At 47.5% G+C, this 22,636-nt stretch overlaps 1 long non-coding RNA gene across 4 annotated transcripts in view; it reads right to left on the bottom strand.

The window, feature by feature from the left end:
- LOC126526304 (uncharacterized) overlaps nt 1-22,636 on the bottom strand; it is a 159,643-nt gene that overhangs the window by 61,289 nt on the left and 75,718 nt on the right. The window contains exon 1 of one of the 4 annotated variants that reach the window (XR_011896249.1): nt 7,658-7,748. The exons of the other annotated variants lie outside the window; for them this stretch is intronic. This is a non-coding gene — a long non-coding RNA (uncharacterized lncRNA). Of the gene's footprint in view, nt 1-7,657; nt 7,749-22,636 lie in introns of those variants that run through there. 4 annotated transcript variants of the gene reach the window in all.

Genomic DNA, 22,636 nt, shown 5'->3' on the forward strand with positions numbered 1-22,636 from the left:
GGCGCTATGCTTCCTCACCGACTCGAGAATATATGCGTTTATTGCATCGGTGATATTTCTTTTTACTCTCATTAACTTTAAGCAAATGCTACGCATTCTGTATAAAACAATAGTTGCTGAGATTATACAGAACAGTAATAGACAACCGACTCAGCTCCCTGATGTGTCTCGTTCTTTGAGAATTCACTATACTTGAGTTCTTAGATGCCACCCGCTCATTGCAGGTATAAGAAATTTGCGCAAGGCCTTCCCCACTGCATCTACAAAAGCATAAACTTTTTGTCACTAACACCCCAGCACTGATCGAACAAACAGCGATTGTGGTATTCGCCGTCAGTAGGAGACTTGAAAATACCAAAGAGGCACGAGGCAAAGCTAAATATTTAGGCAACAAGTGGTGCCTCTAATATTTACACTCTGATCCTAACAGTATAAGACAACACTATGACACGAAACTGGGGCGTGCCAGTCATGGCTCAGTTTAAGAAGTTGATTTCGTAGAAAGATCTATTGCGTAAAAGGGATAATGAATGGTCTGTTAAAATCGGAGAATGGGTGTCTGGTAATAGTAATTTGGGGGCAGGTTATATATTGAATATATAAAATATTAGGCCTTACAATAGAGCTAGTTACTGGTGCCCATGTGGCGCTATGGAGCGTTCGTAGATACCATTGGCACGCAATGAATATAATATGCTTATGCCGCAGATGGTCATTTGATTTAGTCAGTGTATGCGAGCTAATCGCACCTTTTTTTTTTTGGCAGCGCGCCACCGCCCACAATGAGTAAGAAATAAACCACCGATATAGAACAAGGTCGTAATATACAAGTCAGAACTGTTTAGACAGCGATGACAACATTTTGGCAGTTTGCACTAGTTGAGTTAAATCACCACCACGCATGAGACCGAATTAAGTTCCTTAGCCCTATCGAACTATACTGTTAGAAATCTTGCGTGTAACCTAAAGCCCGAAGTTCTTGAGAACGAAAGCTGTGCGTGGTCACACTTCAGTCTAAACTGACCTGGATTTCACATATTTGAATTTACGTTTGACCTGCGTCTGTTGAGTTCAGCCTAATGATATGAAACATACCTGAAAAATAAACCTAAACAAAAAATTTCTTCGCCTCACTGTCTTACGTCATTGAATATTGTCACGTTGTCACTAATGCGTAGAATAACACACCACCAAAATGTCACTTCAAAACACCAATTGTTTATTGGGCGAACATGTACCAAAAAATCAAGTAGCACTCAAAGCAGAGCGATAGCGGAGTGTACAGTCGGCGATCGTTGAAGCCTGATCCCCGGCTTGAGCGCGTCGGCAGTTCACACATGACTCATCAAGGTTCCATCTTGATCGCTGGTGGTTGGTGGTAGTGTGCCTATTAGAACTTACAAAGTTTGCGTTGCGCATGCAATCTGGTTGCACAGGGTTCGGCGGAAATATAGATAACAGGCAGATAAGCGATAACATTCGAGACACTTCCGATACAAAAAGGCGCGTCTTGTGCTGAGCGATAACTTCAGCATCTGTTAGCCCGTGAAATGCGGTCACACGGTAAATATAAACAAGTGCGCCCGTCGATGCGCCCCACATAAAAAAAGCATCATCCTGATGCTACAAACTTAATACGATAGCCAAAAGAACTCATAGTAAAGAAAAAAAAAAACGACGAAGAAACAGTGTCTCAAAGTTTGTTAGGACTGGTAGAATGGCTTAAAGGTGCGCAAGATGTATTATTTCAGGTCCTTAGCGGCGCTGCTGTGATTCTCACATGCAATTTGACACGCCCTCATATTCCAGTCTCCCAATGCGTCGGATGCTCTTGTAGGGTTCGAAATAGCATCCCCAAAGTTCTTATCTGCTCGTCGGCGTATCGAAAGCCAAACACAAACATAGTTGCCATGCTGGTATTTCACACAGTGCCGTCGAAAGCTTGGTGGCTGTTCGCACCTTACCGATTCTTGACGCCCATGCGGGCGAGTTGTCGGTCGGTGCACTGGAGATAGGCGGCGTCGTCGCATTTCGTTCCCAAGCTTCATTCGTGCACCAACATGAATGACATCATCTGCGTTTGCTCTGGCAGTGCCTTGTTGTAAGCAATAGTTTTGTTCGGAAGGACGGCATGCTAGGGCTTGTGTTTGACGTAAACGCACCGTGCCAAAATGTCCGCGACGTTCTTATTTAGGCGTTGCGCAAGACCATTCGTAGGTGATAGGCGCTGGTCTGGCAGTGGCTTCTTTGGCTATATTGCAGGATGGCTTGAGTAAGTTTCGCTGTAAAAGCCGTTCCGTGGGCGTTGATGAGGATTTCTGGGGCATCATGTGGTAGTAGGATGTTCTCAACGAAGAATTTTGCCTCATTCTCCGCATTACCTTTGGTCAGAGCTTTTGTTTCGGCGTAGTGGGTCGGTGGCAACAAAGATCGACCTGTCCCAGATCTGGAAGTCGGAGACTGTCCCAATAAATCCGTCCCAATCTGCAAGACTCGTGGACGAGGAAGTTATAGAGGGTGCAGCAATCCTGCTGTTTCTGTCGGTTGTCTCTAGCATCGCTGAGAGCTTCGGGAGGTTTTGAATTAGTGAGTGACGTCAGTGGTGGGTGTTATATCGTGCATATTACTCGGTACGACAGCAAGGGAGACATTACTCATTCTCTGCCTTTATTTCATTCTCTTTTTCCTCTCCCTTGGGCGGCTCCAAGCGCGCGCCTTCTCATGGCACTGCGGTAGGCAGCGACGCCTTATATAACATATCCCCTCGTGAAAAAAAAAAGGTGGTTGTCCGTTACTTCCTGATGTAGTCATGCAGCTTCTTTGGTGTCCTCTTGTTGCGGGTGCTTCTCCTCACGCGCTCTTCACATATTGGCAAATTAACTGAAGCTTGTTGTGTGCGCCCTGCAGCAGGTGGTTCAGGATTCAGGGGTGCATTATTTGCGCTTGATGTGCCAGGTTCTGACGGATGGCTTACAGCCGCACGAGTTGAGTGATCGGATGCCAGTGACCAGTTCATGACAGCAGTGGTACCTAATTTCATTCTGCTGATAGCTTCAGGGTGAACGGCCGCTAATTTGGAAGCATTCCACACCCGCCCATCTTCCAAGAGGTAGGAGGCGGGTCCGCGCTTTACCATAATTTTCTTGGGCGCAGAAAACTGTGAAGATAACTTCCCATGAACTGCAGGTAATTTAATCCGCACGTAGTCACCAACGGCGAAGTTGGGTTCCTTGGCACCGCGTTTTTGATCGGTGTAGCGCTTCGACGTCATTTGCTTGTTCGTGATGCGCTCTCTCAACTGCTGTAGTGCCTTTGAAGGGTCATTGGTGAAACATTTGTCAGGGAATCCCACAATGTCATGTCTGGCGCGAGCTTGGCGTCCATGAAGAAGAACAGCGGGTGCAACACCAGTAGTCGCATGAGGCGTACAGCGATATGTTTGTAGGTAATCAAACTTCGCTGTTCTTACCTCACGACGTTCTAACAGGGCTAATTGAATATAGGACTTTAATACCCTGTTAAATCTTTCCACTAAACCGCTAGCTTGCGGGTAATACACAGAAGAGTTGTAATGGGTGATTCCGCGCTCTGTGAGAAAATCTTCAAAATTCGCTGAAGGAAATTGCGGTCCATGATTGGATACGATACCACGTGGATATCTTTCTCTTGCGAAAAGTTCAAGTAGGAATTTGGTCACTGTAGACGTGGTCGCATCGCGTACGAAAGTCACTTCTGGCCACTTGCTGTAATAATAAATGTAATGGCAAATCGACAGTCAGCTGGAGGTTGCGTGAAAGGTCCCATAATGTCGATAGCAACTTTGTCTCAGGCTTTCTCGGGAAGAGTGACGGGTTGCATTGGGGCTGCAGATGTACGTGCTGATGTCACATGACTGGCAGGCTACACATATGCGTACAAGTTCTTCAATGTGATTATCCATGCACGGCCACCAATATGACTCCCTCAGACGAGCTTTGGTACGACTAATTTCTGGGTGTGACTCATGAGCCAGATCCATAAGACGGCGGGTCAAAGCTGAAGGCACGACAATCCTGTCACCCCGGCAAAGAATGTCGCTAATAACAGAGAGTTCAGATCGCACGTGTAAGTAAGGTAGCAGTTCTTTTAACAAGGATTTCTTGTCAGGCCAAGAAGTGGTGTTAAAGTGCTTTACTTGAGAGATAGCTTGGTCGGCGGCACTTGCTTCTTGAAGCTCTTGCATAGTAACTACTGGTGACAAGAGACATATAAATTCTTCTTCGGGTGCATCACGGATGAAACTCTGTACGGGCAGCCGGGAGGGTGCATCAGCCGCGACGTTTTCGCTACCCTTCCTGCATTCCATGATGTAGTTGTAGCACAGCAACCCTGATGACCAGCGCGCAATCCTTAACGGATGGTGACCTCTGCCTTTCGTTGAGAGAAGCGTAACCAAAGCAGGGTGGTCTGTCCGCAAGATGAAAGGTCGGCCCCACAGGTACACGTGCCAGTGCTCGCAGGCCCAGAGGCAGGCAAGCGCCTCACGTTCACCGACGGAGTACTTCCGTTCATGCGGTTGAAGAGTATGTGAGGCGAACGCGACAGTTTGCAGTGACATTCCGTTATCCTGCTGCAGTACAGCACCTAATCCATATCCTGAAGCATCAGTGGTAACGTACACAGGTAACTGAGGATCAAAAAGGTGAAGAACTTCGCAAGATGTTATCGACGTTTTCAGCTGCTCCAAGCCGCTTTGGGCTGCCGCAGTCCAAGCGAAAGGCTCGTTTCCTCGAAGCAAAGCAGGCATTGGCTCCACAACATCAGAAAAATGCGGGATGAACTTGGAGTAGAAACCTGCGAGTCCCAGCAGCGAGCGAAGTTCATTGATATTTGTAGGTGATGGTGCCTTGGTTATCGCTTCGATAGATGACATCAGTGGGAAGAACCCTTCGGCGCTGACAACATGGCCTAGGAAAGTCAACTCTGCGACGTCAAAAACACATTTATAGTTGAGCCGGAGGCCAGCGTCAGAGAGCCGTTTCAAAACAGTGCGCAAATTGGCCAAGTGATCCTCTCTGGAGCGTCCATACACGATTATGTCGTCAATGTAAAACAAGACGCATTTGCATCCTTGGAGGATCATATGCATCATCTTCTGAAACGCTGAGGGTGCCAATGCCAGTCCGAAGCAAACCCTCTTAAAGCGAAATAGTCCGTCGTGCGTTATAAACGTCGTAAGATCACGACTCTCTGGACTTAGTGGTAACTGATGGTATACAGAAGCAAAATCTAGCTTGGAGAATCGCTGTGCACCAGCCAAGATGTTCAAAAGTTCCTCAGTTTGTGGCAGGGGAAAACTGTCCACTACTATAGCTTTGTTTGGCTCTCGTAGGTCTACGCACATGCGAATCGAGCCATCCCGTTTTCTGGCTACGACAATTGGTGAGACCCACTCTGAAGAATCGACGCGCTCAATGATGTCCTGAGCTTCTAATTTTTGTACTTCTGCCGAGACTTGCTCACGAATGACGAGTGGTAGTCGTCTCAGTTTGCTGGCCACTGGTTGAACAGATGTGCTAACTCTGACCTTGTGAGTGAAACTTTTGACAGATCCTAGCTGCTTTTCAAACGAGTGCTCGAGCTCGGAGCGTAATTCAGGAGGGAGCACAGGAGTTTCTTGCGTCATTAGCAGACACCTGAGAGGTGAGCCTTGAATCTTCATATCCAGAGCCGCGATACCATTTAAACCAAGAATGGTTGTTCCTCCCGGCATAACGGATAGAAGGACAGAAGTGCATCGGCCATGAAATGAAACTGGAGCAATGAAACATCCTTTTATAGGAATAGCTGACTTAGAATAATCGAGGAGCTGGACGGATGTTGATGTCAGAGGAAATACAGTATGGAAATGACGTCGGTAAAGTTCTTCGGCTGGGATTCTAACCGATGATCCAGTGTCAATCAGGAAAGACACGGAAATTCCTTCAATTTCCAACACTGCATAAATTCCCTTCTCACGGCTCCAGATGTGACAAACACTTATATGATTGTCCGTATCAGCTGTATCAGTGTCGTCTTCTGTGACATGCTGAATTTTTTGTCAGACTTTTGGAAAGACTTGCACACCCTTTCCAGATGGCCAGTCTTGCCGCATCTGCGACACTGATGTGTCTTAGCTTTGCAGTGAGGACTATTCGCCAGATGGTCCCAAGAGCCACAACGATAACATTCTTGCTCTTTCAGAGCTCGACGACTTTCAGTTGGCGTAGTATAGCATGTGCACGTGCCACAGTGCTTTTCTCTCATATTTGAAGTGTTTGTGTTTTTAACGTGATGCACTTGTGCTTCATGTCGTGCAAGTTCTCTCGCTTCTCTAGTCGCCTGATCATGCTGTCTCGCAAGGGTAAGGGCACGGGAAAGCGTAAGAGACTCTTCCAGTAACAGACGTTCACGCAAGTATTCGCTAGTAGTTTTTTATATAAGCTGGTCGCGCATCATGTCGTCCGCCAAGTCACCGAAGTTGCACGCTCCTACGAGACCTCGTAGCGCGATGACGTAATCGACCGCAGTCTCACCTGGGGCTTGTGCACGTCTACGGAAACGGTGACGCGCTCCGGTGACATTTACAGAGCTCTTGTAGTGGCCTTCAAGCGTCGCAATAGCGCAGTCGAACTCATCTGGGGCAGGAGTCGTCAACGTCCCTACGGCGGCGCTCGAAGCCAAAAAGCGCGGGTGGTCCTCCGACGTAAGAGTCTGGAAGATACGTTGTCCTTCCAAGCCCAAGCAGTTGAGCAGAATCGCCTTCCGACGCCTGGCAGGTAGGTCAGAGGCACCCGACGCCACTCTGTAGTTCTTGAACGCTTGAATCCATTGCTCCCATGGGATGACCGGTTGTCCAGGTAACGACAGGAATGGGAGTGGCGGTTGTAGCCCCAAAATACTCATCGTAGAGGATGGTATGCAGTAATCGACGGCACAGATGAAGGGCAAGCCGGTAGCACATGGGTTGTTAAGTCCTCGTCGCCAAATATGTTATATCGTGCATATTACTCAGTACGACAGCAATGGAGGCATTACTCCTTCTCTGCCTTTATTCCATCCTCTTTTTCCTCTCCCTAGGCTGGTTCCAAGCGCGCGCCTTCTTATGGCGCTGCGGTAGGCAGCGACGCCTTATATAACAGTGGGCCGTGGTGAGTAATATTGTCACTTTTAATAGACAGGCGACTTCTGAAATCTGCCGTTAAAGTCCGAGTCGTCGAAGGGGCAGCGCAGCAGAGAAAAGATTAAGGTGCGAGCTCGTGATCTAGCACGTCCTCGTGTTTTTCAGGGAGCAAAAGACCGGAGCGCATGGCACAAGCGCGTGATATTACCCCTGCTCCCAGAAGAGCATGGACTCGATGCTGAACAAGGCGTTGACGGGCAGAAAGACTTTTCCCAGGACAAGTGCAATAGTTCGAAAACCATGACTATGATGGTGTGCGATATCGTTTTAACCACACGAGGGGCACAATCTCGGGCCACGGTTGTCGGCGTCGTGCTGGCTGGGTGCCACCCAGAAGAACTTCACAACGGAGGCCACTCACTCACCGAAGCACAAAGTGCTTCAACGAGTGAGTGACCTCGCCAACTAAAAAGTTTTTCCGAAAGACCTTTATGGCAAACTGGGGTCCAAACTTACTTTAGTTCACCCGGTTGTTAGTCAACTTGTCGGTGGTGGAGGCTGTAGTGTCATGCGTGAATTCACTGTTGTTTCCTGATGTTCACACGAGCCAGTTGAACTGCTTCGTCGGCACCCTGCACGAAACGCTTGGCGTCACCAAGACTCTCAGAATTGCCACATGGTAAGATGGCTCGTAAAATCGTGTCGACTTCAAGACCGTAAACGAGAGAAAACGGCGTGAAGCGTGTGGTCTCTTGCCTAGCGGTATTGTACGCAAACGTTACGTGCGGTAGTACCTCGTCCTACGTCTTATGCTGCACATCTACGTACATCGATAGCATGTCGGTCATCGTTTTGTTAAGTCTTTTGGTCAAGCCGGATGATAGGCAGTCGTCTGTAGGAGCATGGCGTTACTCAGTTGAAAGACTTCTTCAAGCAGCCTTGCTGTGAACGCCGCCCCTCGATCTGTGAGGACACAGGTTGGGGCGCCATGACGTAGTCTGACGTTCTATGCAAAAAACTGTGAAACTTCGAAAGCTGTACCTTTAAGAAGAGCCTTTCTTTCAGCATAATGGGTTAAATAGTCTGTGGCGATGATGATCCACCATTTTCCGGAAGTAAACAACGGGAACGGACCCAGGATGTCCGTGCCGACTTGATCGAAGGGCCCTCGATGTGGCTCAATAGTATTCAGCAGTCCCGTAGGTTTCACATTGGGACACTTTCGGCGCTGGCATTTAGGGCAGGCTTGGACGTATCCTTTAACACAAGTGGCCAGTTCTGGCCAGTAGTACAATTTCCGTGCCCTAGCAAGGGTTGGAGTAAAACTCAAGTGAAACGCAGGCTCGTCGCCGCATGCGAACAGGATTTTGTCATGAATCTCTGCTGATATTACCAAAAGATGGGTTGTGTTGCTGGCAACAGAATTCTATTTGTATAAGGTGTGCTGTGGTAAAAGAAACGACGACAATCCGCGAGCAATTTGCGGGGGCAGAGCTATGTTGCGGCCTTCTAGATGTTCAATGATGGCTCACAATTCGGTCTTCTCGCTGCCGTGTAGACACGTCTTCCTCGCTTATGGCACCGAGAAAAGCGCTGTCAGCTTCGGTGTGGTGATCGGCAGGTTCAACAGGCGCGCGTGACATAGTGTCGGCATCGCCTTATGTGCAGCCTGACATGTACACGATAGTCATGCCACATTCCTGCAGGCGCAGGCTGCAGCTACAGCTACAGCGGCAGCATAAGGAGTGGTGATCCGTCACGACCCGGAATGGGCGGCCAGAAGGATAAGATCGGAACTTGGCAAGTGCTCATAAGACGGCAAGACACTCTGTTTCCGTGGTAGTATAATTAGACTCAGGTCCGGATAGGGTGCGACTGACGTAAGCTATCATCATTTCGCCGTTCTCCTGCCACTGTACGAGCACCACACCCAGAGTAACGTCACTGGCATTGGTATGAATTTGCGTTTAGGCTTCCTCGTCGAACTGCTCAAGAGCAGGGGGCGATGTCAGGCGGTGTAGTAGCTCAGTGAAAGCCGTTTTTGGTTCAGAGCTCCAGATGAACGGCGTGTCGTCTCTAGTGAGACGATTAAATGGTTGGGCAATTTTAGGAAAATTGCGTATGAAGCGCCGGAAGTATGCGCACAGTCCCAGGAAGCGTCGAACGCTTTTCCTGTCGGTAGAAGTCGGGAAAGCAGCTACAGCGGCAGTTTTATCGGAATCGGCACGGACGCCTTCCGCGCTCACGACATGTGAAAAAGGAGGTCAGGATGAATTAGTAGAAGGTGGCGGTAGTGGCACCCTCAATTGACATGAGCCGCCTCACTACACTAGCAACAAAGCGGTCGTCGGTCGGGCATGCGCCAAACCTTCTATTTACAAATTTCTCGATCCGGGCCGCCATTGGAAGCTGAACCTGGCAACATTTAACGCTAGCTCGTTATCTAGTGAGGCAAGTATAGCAGTGCCATTGGAGGAATTACCGGGAATTAAACGGTATATGATTTGGTTCAGTGAGGTTATAAGGACAAATGAAGCATATACAGTGCTAAAAAGCGGGCACATTCTGTGATACCGGGGCTTAGCTGACAGACGAGAACTAGGAGTCGGATTCCTGATTAATAAGGATATAGCTGGTAACATACAGCAATTCTATAACATTAACGAGAGGATGGCAGGTCTTGGTGTGAAACTTAATATGAGGTACAAATTGAAGGTCGTACAAGTCTACGCGCCTTCATCCAGTCATTATGACTAGCAAGTCGAAAGCTTCTAGGAAGACGTGGAATCGGCGATGGGAAAAATCAAAACAAAATACATTATACAGATGGACGACTTCAATGCCAGGGCAGGCAAGAAGCAGGCTGGAGACAAGTCAGTGGGGGAATATGGCATAGGCTATAGGAATATCAGGGGAGAGTTATTAGTAGAGTTTGCAGAACGGAATAATTTGCTAATAATGAATACCTTCTTCCGCAAGCGGGATAACCTAAAGTGGACGTGGAGGAGCCCGAATGGCGAGACTATAAATGGCGAGACTAAAAGGGTTCATACTCTGCGCTAACCCTGGAATCATACAAGATGTGGACGTGCTTGGCAAGGTGCGCTGCAGTGACCATAGGGGGGTAAGATCTCGATTTAGCTGAGACTTGAGGAGGGAACGAAAGAAACTGGTACATAAGAAGCCCATCAATGAGCTAGCAGTAAGAGGAATTCCGGATCATGCTACAGAACTGGTATTCCGCTTTAACTCATAAAGAGGACCTTAGTGTTGAAGCAATGAACGACAATATTATGGGCATCATCAATGAGTGTGCAATAGAAGTCGGTGGTAACTTCGTTAGATAGGATACCGGTAAGCTTTGGCAGGACACGAAGGACCTGATTAAGAACGGCCAATGTATGGAAGTCTAACCCTATAGCTAGAATAGAACTGGCATAACTTTCCAAGTTAATCAACAAGCGTAAGATAGCTGACTTAAGGAAGTATAATATGGATAGAATTGAGCATGCTCTCAGGAACGGAGGAAGCCTAAAAGCACTGAAGAAGAAACTAAGAATACGCAAGAATCAGATGAATGTGCCAAGAGACAAAGCCGGCAATATCATTACTAATATGGAAAAGATAGTTCAAGTAGCTGAGGGGTTCTATACATATCTATACAGTACCAGTGGTACCCATGACGACAATGGAAGAGAGAATAGTCTAGAGGAATTTGACATCCCACAAGTAATGCCGGAAGAAGTAAAGAAAACTTTCAGAGCTATGGAAAGGGGGAAGGCAGCTGGGGAGGATAAGGTAACAGCAGATTTGTTGAAGGATGGTGGACAGATTGTTCTAGAAAACGTGCAGGAAATGTATATATGCAAGCTTGAGTGGAGAAATAAGCTTTCGCTGACAGTTGCATGACAAAAAAACAAAAGAAAACAAACTACAAAAAAATTTGCCTCTATTCCTTCCTGTGAAAGTGGATGTACAGCGACGCTGTTGCCGACATTAGGACAGCACAACCGATGTTAGACGACATTTCACAAGCACCAACACCACGAGACGTACGCCACGCGCGCACGCACGCATTCGGAAGTGCAACCGACATACTCATTCTTCTAGACCCTCAGGCAAGCGGAAGTGCATCACTCAACTAAATGAAATGTTCAAAAGTAAATTGCTCCAGAAAACGCGTAAAGTACGCCTTACGCGCGCGCTGTAGACATCGTAGCTTCTGATTGTTATTTGAATGTACGAGAAGCATAAATCTGTTAGGTGGAAACCGTACGACAAAGCCCTTGTACAGCTGCCGTTTGAAGCATGTCTGAGTGACCGTGGCGGCTACTCAGACATACAAGAAGAAACAAGAACGAAGGTATGTATTGGAGAACATTAGACCCATTGCGCTTGCACCAAACGTAGTAAAATTAATTGGGAGGCTTGTTCTTCGTATCATGAAATTTATTAATGATGGTTCCATTCTTAGTCACTGTCAGATGTGTTTCAGGGCCGGCTACTCCATCTGGCATGCCCACGCCGACTTAGCCTAATACAACTCGCTCGACGTCATAAACAATACGCCACCTTAGTGACGCGCGATATCGCCAGAGCATACGATACCGTAGTGCACACTGTATTGATAAATCGGTTAATATCCTGTGGTGTTCCTGGGTACATAGTAGCGTCGATTCACTCATTTTTAGGTAAAAGAGAATTCTAACGCGACAAAAGCGGCTTTTCTTCTTCTAGGTACAAACAAACGAGAGGCGCACCGCAATGCTCATTAGTTTTCCCACTGCTTTTTCATATTCTCATGAGCGCACTTCCCTGCCATCGAGAAGAACCTAATCATGTTGATGTCCACAATACGGCGTTTTTCGCATCTGCAAACGACATCCACACGCTATACTAACGACTGCAAACTTTCCTTTGTGCTCTGGAGAGCTGGTTAGATGTTAAGCACTTGATACTCAATGCCAGAAAATGTGCTTTCTCGTTTTTCCGATAATTACACAGTGAACATGCCATTGTCTTACCACCTTGAAGACATGCCACAGGTAGAGTCTGTTAAATACATTGGAATGATGTACAACGCCTCTATAAACTGGTGCCCAGACATAACCCATGTGAATGGAAGAGGTACCTGTGCAATTGGCGTATTGCTTAGGCTGAGGAATCGTCGAATAGTATTGAGGAGAGACACACTCCTAATGATATATCGTATGTAAGTTCGCCCTGTATTAGGATTTGGTTAGGTGCTCTTTTCTGGAGTTACAGCCTTCAAGTCCCGTTCTCTAACTCTCGTAGAAAGAGAAGCATTACGTTTGTGTTTAGGTCTTTTGTTCCAAATTGTGTTCTTTATCTTCAATCCCGTGTTCCTCTTCTTTCGTGAACGTTCCGGCTTTTGACAGTGCAGACGTGCTGGAGAATTTATGAATCAGCGCTGCGATGTCCCCAAACAATATTTATTTCACAGCCTGCGTGGTTTTCTGGCCGCGATTACATTCTCCGCAAATTTCATTCATGCAAAATTACTTGATTCTTGGGACGTGCGCATATGCCATGCGCTTTCGGCTCCGGACAGCGCTCTTACAACGGATAGTCAATGCGATGACATGTTTTCTAATAATGCAACATTATTTCCACATTGTATTCTAGACGGTATATTACAAGCTGATCTGAAGAACCTTCAACCAAATATTGTAATTGCGACAGATGCTTGAGAGTGTGAAGAAAAGTCAGGTGTAGGAATATTTTCCCCAATTATTGATTGGACAATTTCTCGGCGGCTTCCAGAGTTCACACCAATATTTTTAGCCGAATTCGTGGGAGTGGTGCTCGCGTTACGCAAATTATTACCATCAATTACGTCAGCCGTGATAATCGCTGATTCGTTATCATTCTGCTCATAGCTTAGTGCTTCTCGTGATTCTCGGGTAATGAGGGCGTTTCATTCATTGGTACGCGGGTACTTGAGAAGCGTGCGTTTGATTTGGGTGTCTGGTCATCAAGGACTAATTATAAATGAAATCGCAGATGCCCTAGCCAAGGCATAGATAAGCGGCCCGATTCTCCCTTATTGCCCTTTGACTGCTCGTGTTACCGCTACTAGATTTTGCACTTGTGTCATTATGCAGGCAGTATCAGGCTCCGCAATTACCAACTCTGTGGATTACCGACATCTTCTATATTCTTGGCACAGATTATATTTTTGCCAAATAAGAAAAATTTAAGTGTGCATCACAAGGCTGCGCTGCCGTATACATACGTTGAACTTCTATTTGCACAGGTCTGGTTTGGTCCCTTCACCATTATGATTCTGTGGCGAAGTGGCGACGATAGACAATTTCTTGTCTTGCAGGCGTTTTCTGTTATAAAAAAAACGAGCACAGGAAATCGCGCTCCGCAATATTGACCTAAATTTTACAGTGCCTGTGATCCTATCTTTTGGAGTCTCCATTATTCGGTTCAGTCACAGCATTGTTTACTTGGCAATCAACAATTACCTAATTGAAACGAATCGATTACCATGTTAGGCTGATCGTTGGCACTCCCCATCATAGCTTTCTTTTATTTATTATTCATTATTAAATTACTTTTTGTACACGGTTTTCTACTGGTTGGTTTTTTTCCCACACAAGAAAATTTTACTTTTTAAGCTCGAACGTTAAAAATTTTAACTCCTTTGTTTGTATAAACCTAATTTAATCACCCGATTCATGGCCAATCTCCCACTGTGGGTATGCGCCACAGCCACTCAGGACAGCAACAACAACCTTTGTACCAGTCTGCGGGATTACCACTAGCTTTTTCTCACGTAAATAGTTATAGATCGGGCTTCCTCTTCGCAACATTCAGTGGAAGTGCCGGGTAACGACTCAGAACGGAGCTTCGCAGTGGCCGCTGCTTTGGTTCTTCACCGATGTCGGAGGAGACGGTGACTATTTAGGCGACGCCTGCGTCGACTGTGGAACTGGCGCATCCGCGTGATCTAGGAACCTTCTGCGGTACCGATGCCGCCGACGTCGATGACTGGCTGGAGATGTATGAGCGGCTGAGCCGCCACAACAAATGGGATCGCACAGTGATGCTGGCGAACATAATTTTTTTATTTGGCTGGAACTGCACGAGCGTGGTCTCAAAACCACGAAGAACTCCGTGACTGGAATACCTGCAAGCAGAAGTTGCGAGATCTCTTCGGAAAACTACTGGGTCGGAAGGTCGCCAAGAAAGAGCTGGCATCGGGAGTTCAGGCGTATACAGAAGGCTACGTCGCATATACCTATACAATACATGCTGGCACTCTGCCGCAAGGTCGGCGCTGAAATGCCGGAGTCAGAAAAAGCCGGGTATGTCTTAGAAAGTAGCGGCGATGACGTCTTCAAATTACTCATATGTAGGAACTGTACTTCGGTTAATGACATTATTACGGAGTGTAAGCGCATCGAGCAGGTGAAAAGCCGTCGCATCTATCAGTCATTTGCACGGCTTCAAAATAATGCCGCAACATTGCCTTGTGGAGACCGACAGAACTCTAGGCGACAGCAGCAGCCTTCAGAGCAGCTGACGAAGATCGTTCGCCATGAGCTTGAAGTCATGTGTCCCGCGGCTCTGTATCCACTAGTCAACTATACATGCGCTGCTATCGTTCCCCTTGGTTAGGCTATTGTGCGCCAAGAACTCGCCAATGTCGACTTCCAGTCAGTTTGCACCGTGACCAGTTTCCGGCCAACCGAACGTTCTTCGCTCGAGCTTACTCAGAATCAATGGGCCCATCGAGGTTGTGGCGACATGGCAGAGCGGCGAACACCGGATGACCGACCTATTTGCTTTAGTCGTCGCCGCGTTGGTGACGTCACCCGGTACTGTCGCAACCGCTGGTTCTCTATGCCGTTCTCGAACAGCCCTCGTCCAGAAGGCGGTTTTCGCCATATCCAGCCACAAGCCGAGCCCGACCTGCACGCCACTGACGGTACGACCACATGGCGCCGTCGATCACCATCAACGAGCTATCAGTCACCAGTCCCGTTCGCCGCAAACTCGTCGCCCGTCGTCCAGGTCATCCCAGTTCCGTCGCCTGTCGTCGTCATTCCAATTTGGGTGCATACCTTCGGAAAACTAAAATGTGCAGCTCCCGGAGGGGACGCTGCATTGTGGACATCTCCACCGAAGCCTCTCACCCTACCGACCAAACGCAGTATAGTCGATGTAGAAGTTGACGGTGTATTTGTCCCAGCGCTAGTTCATACTGGAGCCCACATCTCGGTGATGAGCAACCGTCTTCGTTGCCTAGCAGCGTCTCAGGCTACCGGGTTGCTGATGAAGAAACGCCCATTATCTTTGGCATGAGCACTGCCCGAATAAATGTTGCTGGTTTCAACACTTCCGTCCTATTTACTATTCTGGAATGGTGTTCCTACAACTTGATCTTCGGCCTCGACTTTTTATCGGACCATTCAGCCCTGATTGACTGTGCTGCTAGCCTCCTTCAACTCGAGCTGCCCATTCATTTCTGTCCTCCAACATCAGCTGAGTCTCGTTTATGTTGTGTAGACTTCATACGGTTGCCGCCTCAAGCCGCCACTTATATGCCATTGACTTGGTTCCCATCGGTTCCTAACGGTGACTATGTGCTTACGCCCAATGTCAATGCTCTCTTGCTACACATAGTTGTCGTTCTTGTACCGTTTTACCTGTCACCGATGAGGGCGTATTTCTACCTGTTTTAAATTTTCGTTTAGGTACACAGGTTATACCGAAAGGCATGTAGCAGGGAAACGCTTCTGCCATCGACGATACCGCCATCTGTGTATTTGATGTTCCGTGATCGTCTGGCGCCACCTGCTGTCCGATCCCGGCATAATTTCGAAGATTATCGCTCAAGACCTGCTTCCCGAACAAGCTGTGGATCTTTGTCGCGTCCTGGTGTCTGATCGCGACGTCTTTGACTTTGAGGATCGCCCACTCGGACAGACTTCCGTTCTGACCCATAAAATTGACACCGGTGATGCTAGTCCTATCTGCCGACCACGTTATCGCGTGTTTCACGCCCAACGCCAAGCTATCCAAGCTAAAGTCGACAAGATGCTAACGGAAAAGTGTAATTGAGCCTTCTTCGAGTCCTTGGGCATCGCCAGTTGTCTTGGTCGAAAGAAAGAATGGCAGCTGGTGATTATGTGCGGACTACCATCAACGAAACGAGATCACGAGAAAGTATATGTACCCTCTCCTGCGGTTTGATGATGCTCTCGACTGCCTCCACCGATCCAAATACTTCTCTTCAATCGGCCTTTAATCTTGTTATTGGCAGATTTCGGTTGATGAACTCGACCGTGAGAAGATCACTATCATAACACCAAACGGCGTATACTATTGTAAGGTTATGTTTTTCGAAGTTCGTAAGTCCCCAGGAAATTGAGAAAGAATAATGGACTCTCTTTTTCGGGGCTATAAGTTATCTGAAAGATGTCATGGTATTTTCCACTACGTTTGGCAGCCACCTCAGTCGCTTGGCCACTCTTCTTGATGCCCTTAGGAATGCTGGCCTTCAACCTAACTTTTCTAAGTGCCATTTTGGACACCGCGCAATCAAAATCCTTGCCCATCTTGCCAGTGCTGCCAGTACCCATCCTGATGCTGATAAAATTCATGCCGTGAGGAACTTTCCTGTACCCCGTTTAGCAAAAGATCTGCGCAGCTTGGGGGGCTTATGCTCCTATTTTCGTCTCTCTGTTAAAAATTTTGCCGAGATCGCCTGGCTACTCACTGATCTTCTGAAGGAGGACACTGCGTTCTTTTTGGGGCCGCGAAGAAGCCGACGCCTTCTACAGCCTCACGCGCTTGCCGACTACGCCTACGATATTAGGCCACTTTGATCCTTCGGCGCCGACTCACGTTCGTACAGGCGCCAGCAGCCATGGCGTAGGTGCTGTCCGGAGTCGAGTGCGTCATTGCCTACGCCAGTCGCCTGTTGTCCCCTTGAGAGCGCAATTTCATGCGAAGCATATTACTAGAGCTCAACCCAGCTCCTCAGGCGCGGCGGTGTCGCCTTCAATACCACGTGACACCGGGACGTCACGACAGAGAAAGGGGGCTCCAACTCGCGCCGTCGCTCGCGGCGTCGCGGCGGTATATAAGCAGCTGCGCTTTTTCTAGGTGGCTTTGGCTCAACTCTTGCAAGATGGGCTGGGTGGGAATCGAACCAGTGTGAGACGGAGACGCTACCACTGAGCCACGAGTACGATGCTTCGAAGCGGTACAAAAGCGCCTCTAGTGAATGCGGTGTTGCCTTAGAAACGAGCTGTTTCTAAGGCTCAGGCGTGCGTCGCTTGCTCAGGCGCACATTTCGTTGCCGCGCCGAACGCTGCGTTGCTCGACGCTCACCGCGTCCAATGCGGGGCGCGTAGTCGCTGCGCCGTAGCCCATTGCCTTACACCCATAGAGTTTCTAAATATACCCTAGAGGGAAATGTGGCGCTAGTGTCTACGGGGGTTCTCATGCGCGTTGCCTCAACCTACATGGGAATGATGGGAAGTACAGGCTTCGGATTCACTTCGGTCTTTAGACTAGTGGCGTTTGTTTCTGGCGCAGTAAACAAAGCTATACTCAAATATTATCGCGTAAAATCTAATTCTATTTCTGCAGTATGTTATATAATGTACAACACGCTGCATAAACTTTGTATGACTTTGAGATGGAAGCATGGTTTACTATGGTTTGTCACCAGGACACACCAGGGTATGCATACTTGTGCGATTCTGTTCCCAATTTAACGCCAAAGAATAATTATTTATTCATTTTTTCAACAGCAAAACAACCGTGCAAGTACTTAAATAAAAATACTCATCATGTATTTCTGGAAATAAAAATGTTGTATTGTGACAAAGCGTTGCGCCCTTGAGAGGAATGCTACAAGTGTCGTCTGCTACGACGCCTGCTCGCTGCAAACGCGAGACTTTTCTCGCAGACGACAGGCACTTGCGAACTCTCTCGCTCTTTCGAAAGGTTGCGTCGGCTGTCACGATTGCTGAACGTCTTCAAGTACTTTTAAGCACATCTGCTGCAGTGCTAGCTAGGACGCTAGTGGCCTCCTACGAGTATGCTGCATCATATTTTATATTGGCGTACCGCTTCCGAAGCGTTACAGCGTGGCTTTGCGGGTACCCATTGTGCGACACTAGACTACAGCTAGGAAGCAGCTATCTTTCCTACCACAAGTAAGTTTGTGTTCTCAAAGTCCTAAAACACGCATTTCAATGAGCACATAAATGAGCACATAATGAAGCCCTCAATAAAATTTGATTGTCAAGCCACTAGAAGTACAACTATATATGTCTTGTATCAGTAGTGCCTTCTTTGTCCTATTCTGAAGTTTCATAAAGCACGTAACGCTACAGTGCCAACCTAACACACTTAACAAACAAAGGTCCAAACGCTCAAAACATGTTCTTTCAACGTTTACGATGCCGCCGCTTTCTCGTCACGGCTTCGACGCCACACCGCGACACAAGCATCGTCCCAGTCGCTGGCCCAGCGCGCTATCGCCACTCCGAGCAACATAACAAAGGCAAAGAGCTTTGCGTTGCACTGTCCAACTGCAGATTGTAGCAATTGCACTTGGAGCGAAACCAAAACTGCCAAAAAAATACTTGTACACTAGTTCGCCAGTCAATAGAATGCCAATCCGAAGCCTGTACTTCCCATCATTCCCATGATGGTTGAACGATCGCAGCGCCAGATTTGCCTCTAGGTATACTAATATGAAACTCTATGCCTTACACCCCTTGGCGGGTCGACGGGAACGCTGTCGCGTTCTACTCTTGAAGGCGAAGCAGAGTAACGCATGAGTTGTTTCTTCTACTAGCCGAACCAAATATAGCCAAGCAACAGCAGTTCACCAGGCTAAACAGTGGTTCAACAACTAAAATAAAGGCTAGTATGCTTCGCATCCTGGGCTTGACCTTAGCTAAGCCACAGCCATTTTTTTTATATCACCGAGCGCAAGTTCCTCGCACTGGTGTGGGCAGTGGCTACATTTCTCTTTACTTGATCGGCCACCCATTTTATGTCATCACGGACTACCATGCCTTGTGATGGCTATGGTCAATGAGAGACCCGACTGGCCGCCTTGGTCCCTGGGCCCTCTGACTTCAGGAGTATTCTTTCGTTTTGACGCACAAGTGCGGCCGCTTACATGTTGACGCCGACTGCTTGTCTCTTCATCCCTCCATTCCTCCTGACAATGACGAACAGGATGCCGACACTTGCCTTCTGGTCATTTCTGATTTTCGCGACATCTTTACTGACCAGCAAAAGGATGACTCTCTCCGGTCGGTCATTGAGCGCTTGACTTCAGGACAATCAGATCGGTCAACCAGTATGTTTGTGCTCCATGACGAAGTTTCTTATCGACACAGCCCAAGCTCTGATGGACCAGATTTACGACTAGTTGTCTGTCGTCATCTCTGTTTTACTGTTCTTGCTAAGCTCCATGATGCACCCACTGACAGACACCTTGGCACGTGCAGCACTTACGACAGAGTTCGACATCGCTTCTTGAGGCCCTGCCTTCACCGCTCCGTGCGGCGTTACGAGGTTATCTGCGCAACCTGCTGGCCACCATCATCCTATCGATGTTCCTACGGAGCCTTTCGTCCGGGTAGGCGTGGACTTTCTTGACCCCTTCCCCACAACCATAAAAGGGAACAAATGGACAGCCGTTGCCACACACTATGCGACGTGCTATGCCATTACAGGTGCCCAACCCACCAGCTGTACCACAGGCGTAGCAGACATTTTACTTCAAGACGTGATTCTTCACCCTGGCGCACGAAGGAAGCTGCTGACAGATCGTGGCTGCTACTTCCTGTCCGAAAGTTGTCGAAGAGATACATTATGCAAGAAAAAAAAGGGGTGAGGCGTGCAGACAGGACTCAACAGAAGAGAAGTGGACAACACGAACGCCGACTATCAACTGAAGGGAGCACTGAGGCGAAAACAAAGAAGAGACAAAACTCACCTGCTCAAGCTCTGGAATGGTATCGTCACTTGTCAGTCGGGTACATGTGCCGGTCTACATGAGAGATAACTGTTAGGGCCCTTAATCTCTTCCTTAGGTAAAGTAATCGAAGGCTGACTCACGCACGCACTTCCACCATTACAGATATGTCATGCCTCTACCATAAGACGCGTATCTTCATTCTTATGCCTGTACAATATCGCGCATTCATCTAACTCGGGCGTCCAGTTACAATGTTGGCAATGTAGGGAAAGATTAGAAGGTGATCCACCGGTTAACGACCTTTTATGTTCCATTAGCCTCTGATTGATACACCGCCCCGTTTGCCCTACGTAGAACTGGCCACAGCTAAAGGAAACTTTATAAATGATACGGGGTGTTTAATGGCGCAAGGGCCAGGTTTGGCCAAAGAGCGCCATGACAAGTGGTGATGTTGACGATGTATTATGGAGATGTGACCTGGCTGTAAAGTGGCCTAAAAATAGTTGCTGTAAAGTGCGTAAAATCTACGTGCAATAAAATTATGGCGATGATTAATGACGAATACTATGAACATTAAGATCCATCGTAGGAGAATGATGCAAAATAGAAAATATATAAGATAGTAAAATTACTTGGAGCACTGCTGCCTCGCCAGAGCCCTTGAAACACAAGGGCCTGGAGGCATGTGCTATACGAAAGAGCTATCACAGCGGCATCCTCTGAAGCGAGGACCCGCTATGAACATGTGGGGCTAACAACATGCAAGACAACATCTTTCAGAAAACTTAGAACTGCGTTGGTGTTAAATAAAGGTTCTGGGCCGAGTAGCATTATGGGATGTAGGGGGATGTGCTGCCGGTATGCCAGAGAAAAATGTTTCCTTCTCTCAGATTCGGCTGCCCGACACTCCAGGAAGACGTGGAGGACGGTCAGCCTCTCCCCGCATCTACCGCAGGTTGGAGGATCATTTTCAGTGAGTAAAAAGTTATGCGTGCCAAATGTGTGTCCTATTCTGAGGCGACAGAATAGGACATCTGTTCGCCGTGATTTTGTTACGGAGGGCCAAGAACCTAACTGTGGCTTTATCAAGTGCAGTTTGTTATTTACTTCTGCGTCCCATATACGTTGCCAGTGGTTTCGCAGTTTCCTTCTTAAGAAAGGCTTCAGGTCTGTGACAGGGACCGAAGCAGTAGGATTAACCGTATGCAATGAAATTGATGTGGCCATCTGGTCCACTAGAACGTTACCCTGGATGCCCCTATGGCCAGGCACCCAGCATATAATCACATGCTGGTTAGAAACATATGCTTTACATAACACGGAATAGAGTTCAATTATAACAGGATTTTTCTGCTTACAGAACGATATCAAAGCCTTCACAACACTTAGGGAGTCCGTAAAAATAACTGATTTTTTGAGTTTTGATTCCATTATATGCTTCATGGTCGACAATATTGCGTAGGCCTCAGCCGTAAAGATACTAGTTTCCGGATGCAGTACGTCGGATTCCGAGAAGGATGAACCGACGGCTGCATAGGACACCCCGTCGTGTGACTTCGATGCGTCTGTGTAGAACTCCGTGCAGGAGTGTTTGTGCTGGAGTTCCCGGAAATGCATTTGGATTTCAATGTCTGAAGCGTGCTTTGTAACTTGAGTGAAAGATGTGTCGCATTGTATAAGCTGCCGCTCCCAAGGAGGTAGCAGCTTAGCTGGATGCATTAGGCGGAGCTCGAGGAGCGGAACATGCATTTCGTCACTAAGCTCCCTCACACGCAGCGAGAAAGGCTGTCTTACAGAGGGACGATTGCGAAAGAGTGTAGCATATGTCATATCATTAACGGTATTAAAACACAGATGTTGAGGATTTGAGTGAACTTTCAGAAAATATGTTTGGCTGATGTATGTTCTCTGCAGATGAAGTGACCACTCATTTGATTCTACATATAGACTTTGTATGGGACTCGTTCTGAAAGCGCCAGTGGCCAGTCGGATTCCTAGATGGTGGACTGGGTCTAGCATCTTTAGCGCGCTCGGGGCGGCAGAGGTATATACTACAGCACCATAATCCAATCGAGATCGAATAAGGCTCTTGTATAGGTTCATTAAACACTTCCTGTCACTACCCCATGTAGTCTGGGATAGAAGTTTCATTAAGCTCATTGTTTTTAGACATTTTTCTTTCAGATATTTAATGTGTGGAATGAAAGTGAGTCTGTTGTCATGTATAACACCCAGGAATTTGTGCTCTTTGTTGACAGGTATTTGGTGTCCAGACAGTTCTAAGGAAGGATCCGGAAACAGGCCTCTCTTTCTTGTAAAAAGAACACAAGAGCTTTTGTGAGGGTTGATTTTAAATCCGTTTTTGTCTGCCCACTTGGAAATCTTGTTCAAGCCCTGCTGCACCTGTCTCTCGCATACTGAGAGGTTACAAGATTTGAAACCGATTTGAATGTCGTCAACGTAGACAGAATAAAGAATGGCACGTGGTAGCGAAGCACGAAGCGTGT

The sequence above is a fragment of the Dermacentor andersoni genome, chromosome 8 (genome assembly GCF_023375885.2).
Source record: "Dermacentor andersoni chromosome 8, qqDerAnde1_hic_scaffold, whole genome shotgun sequence".
NCBI lineage: Eukaryota > Metazoa > Arthropoda > Arachnida > Ixodida > Ixodidae > Dermacentor > Dermacentor andersoni.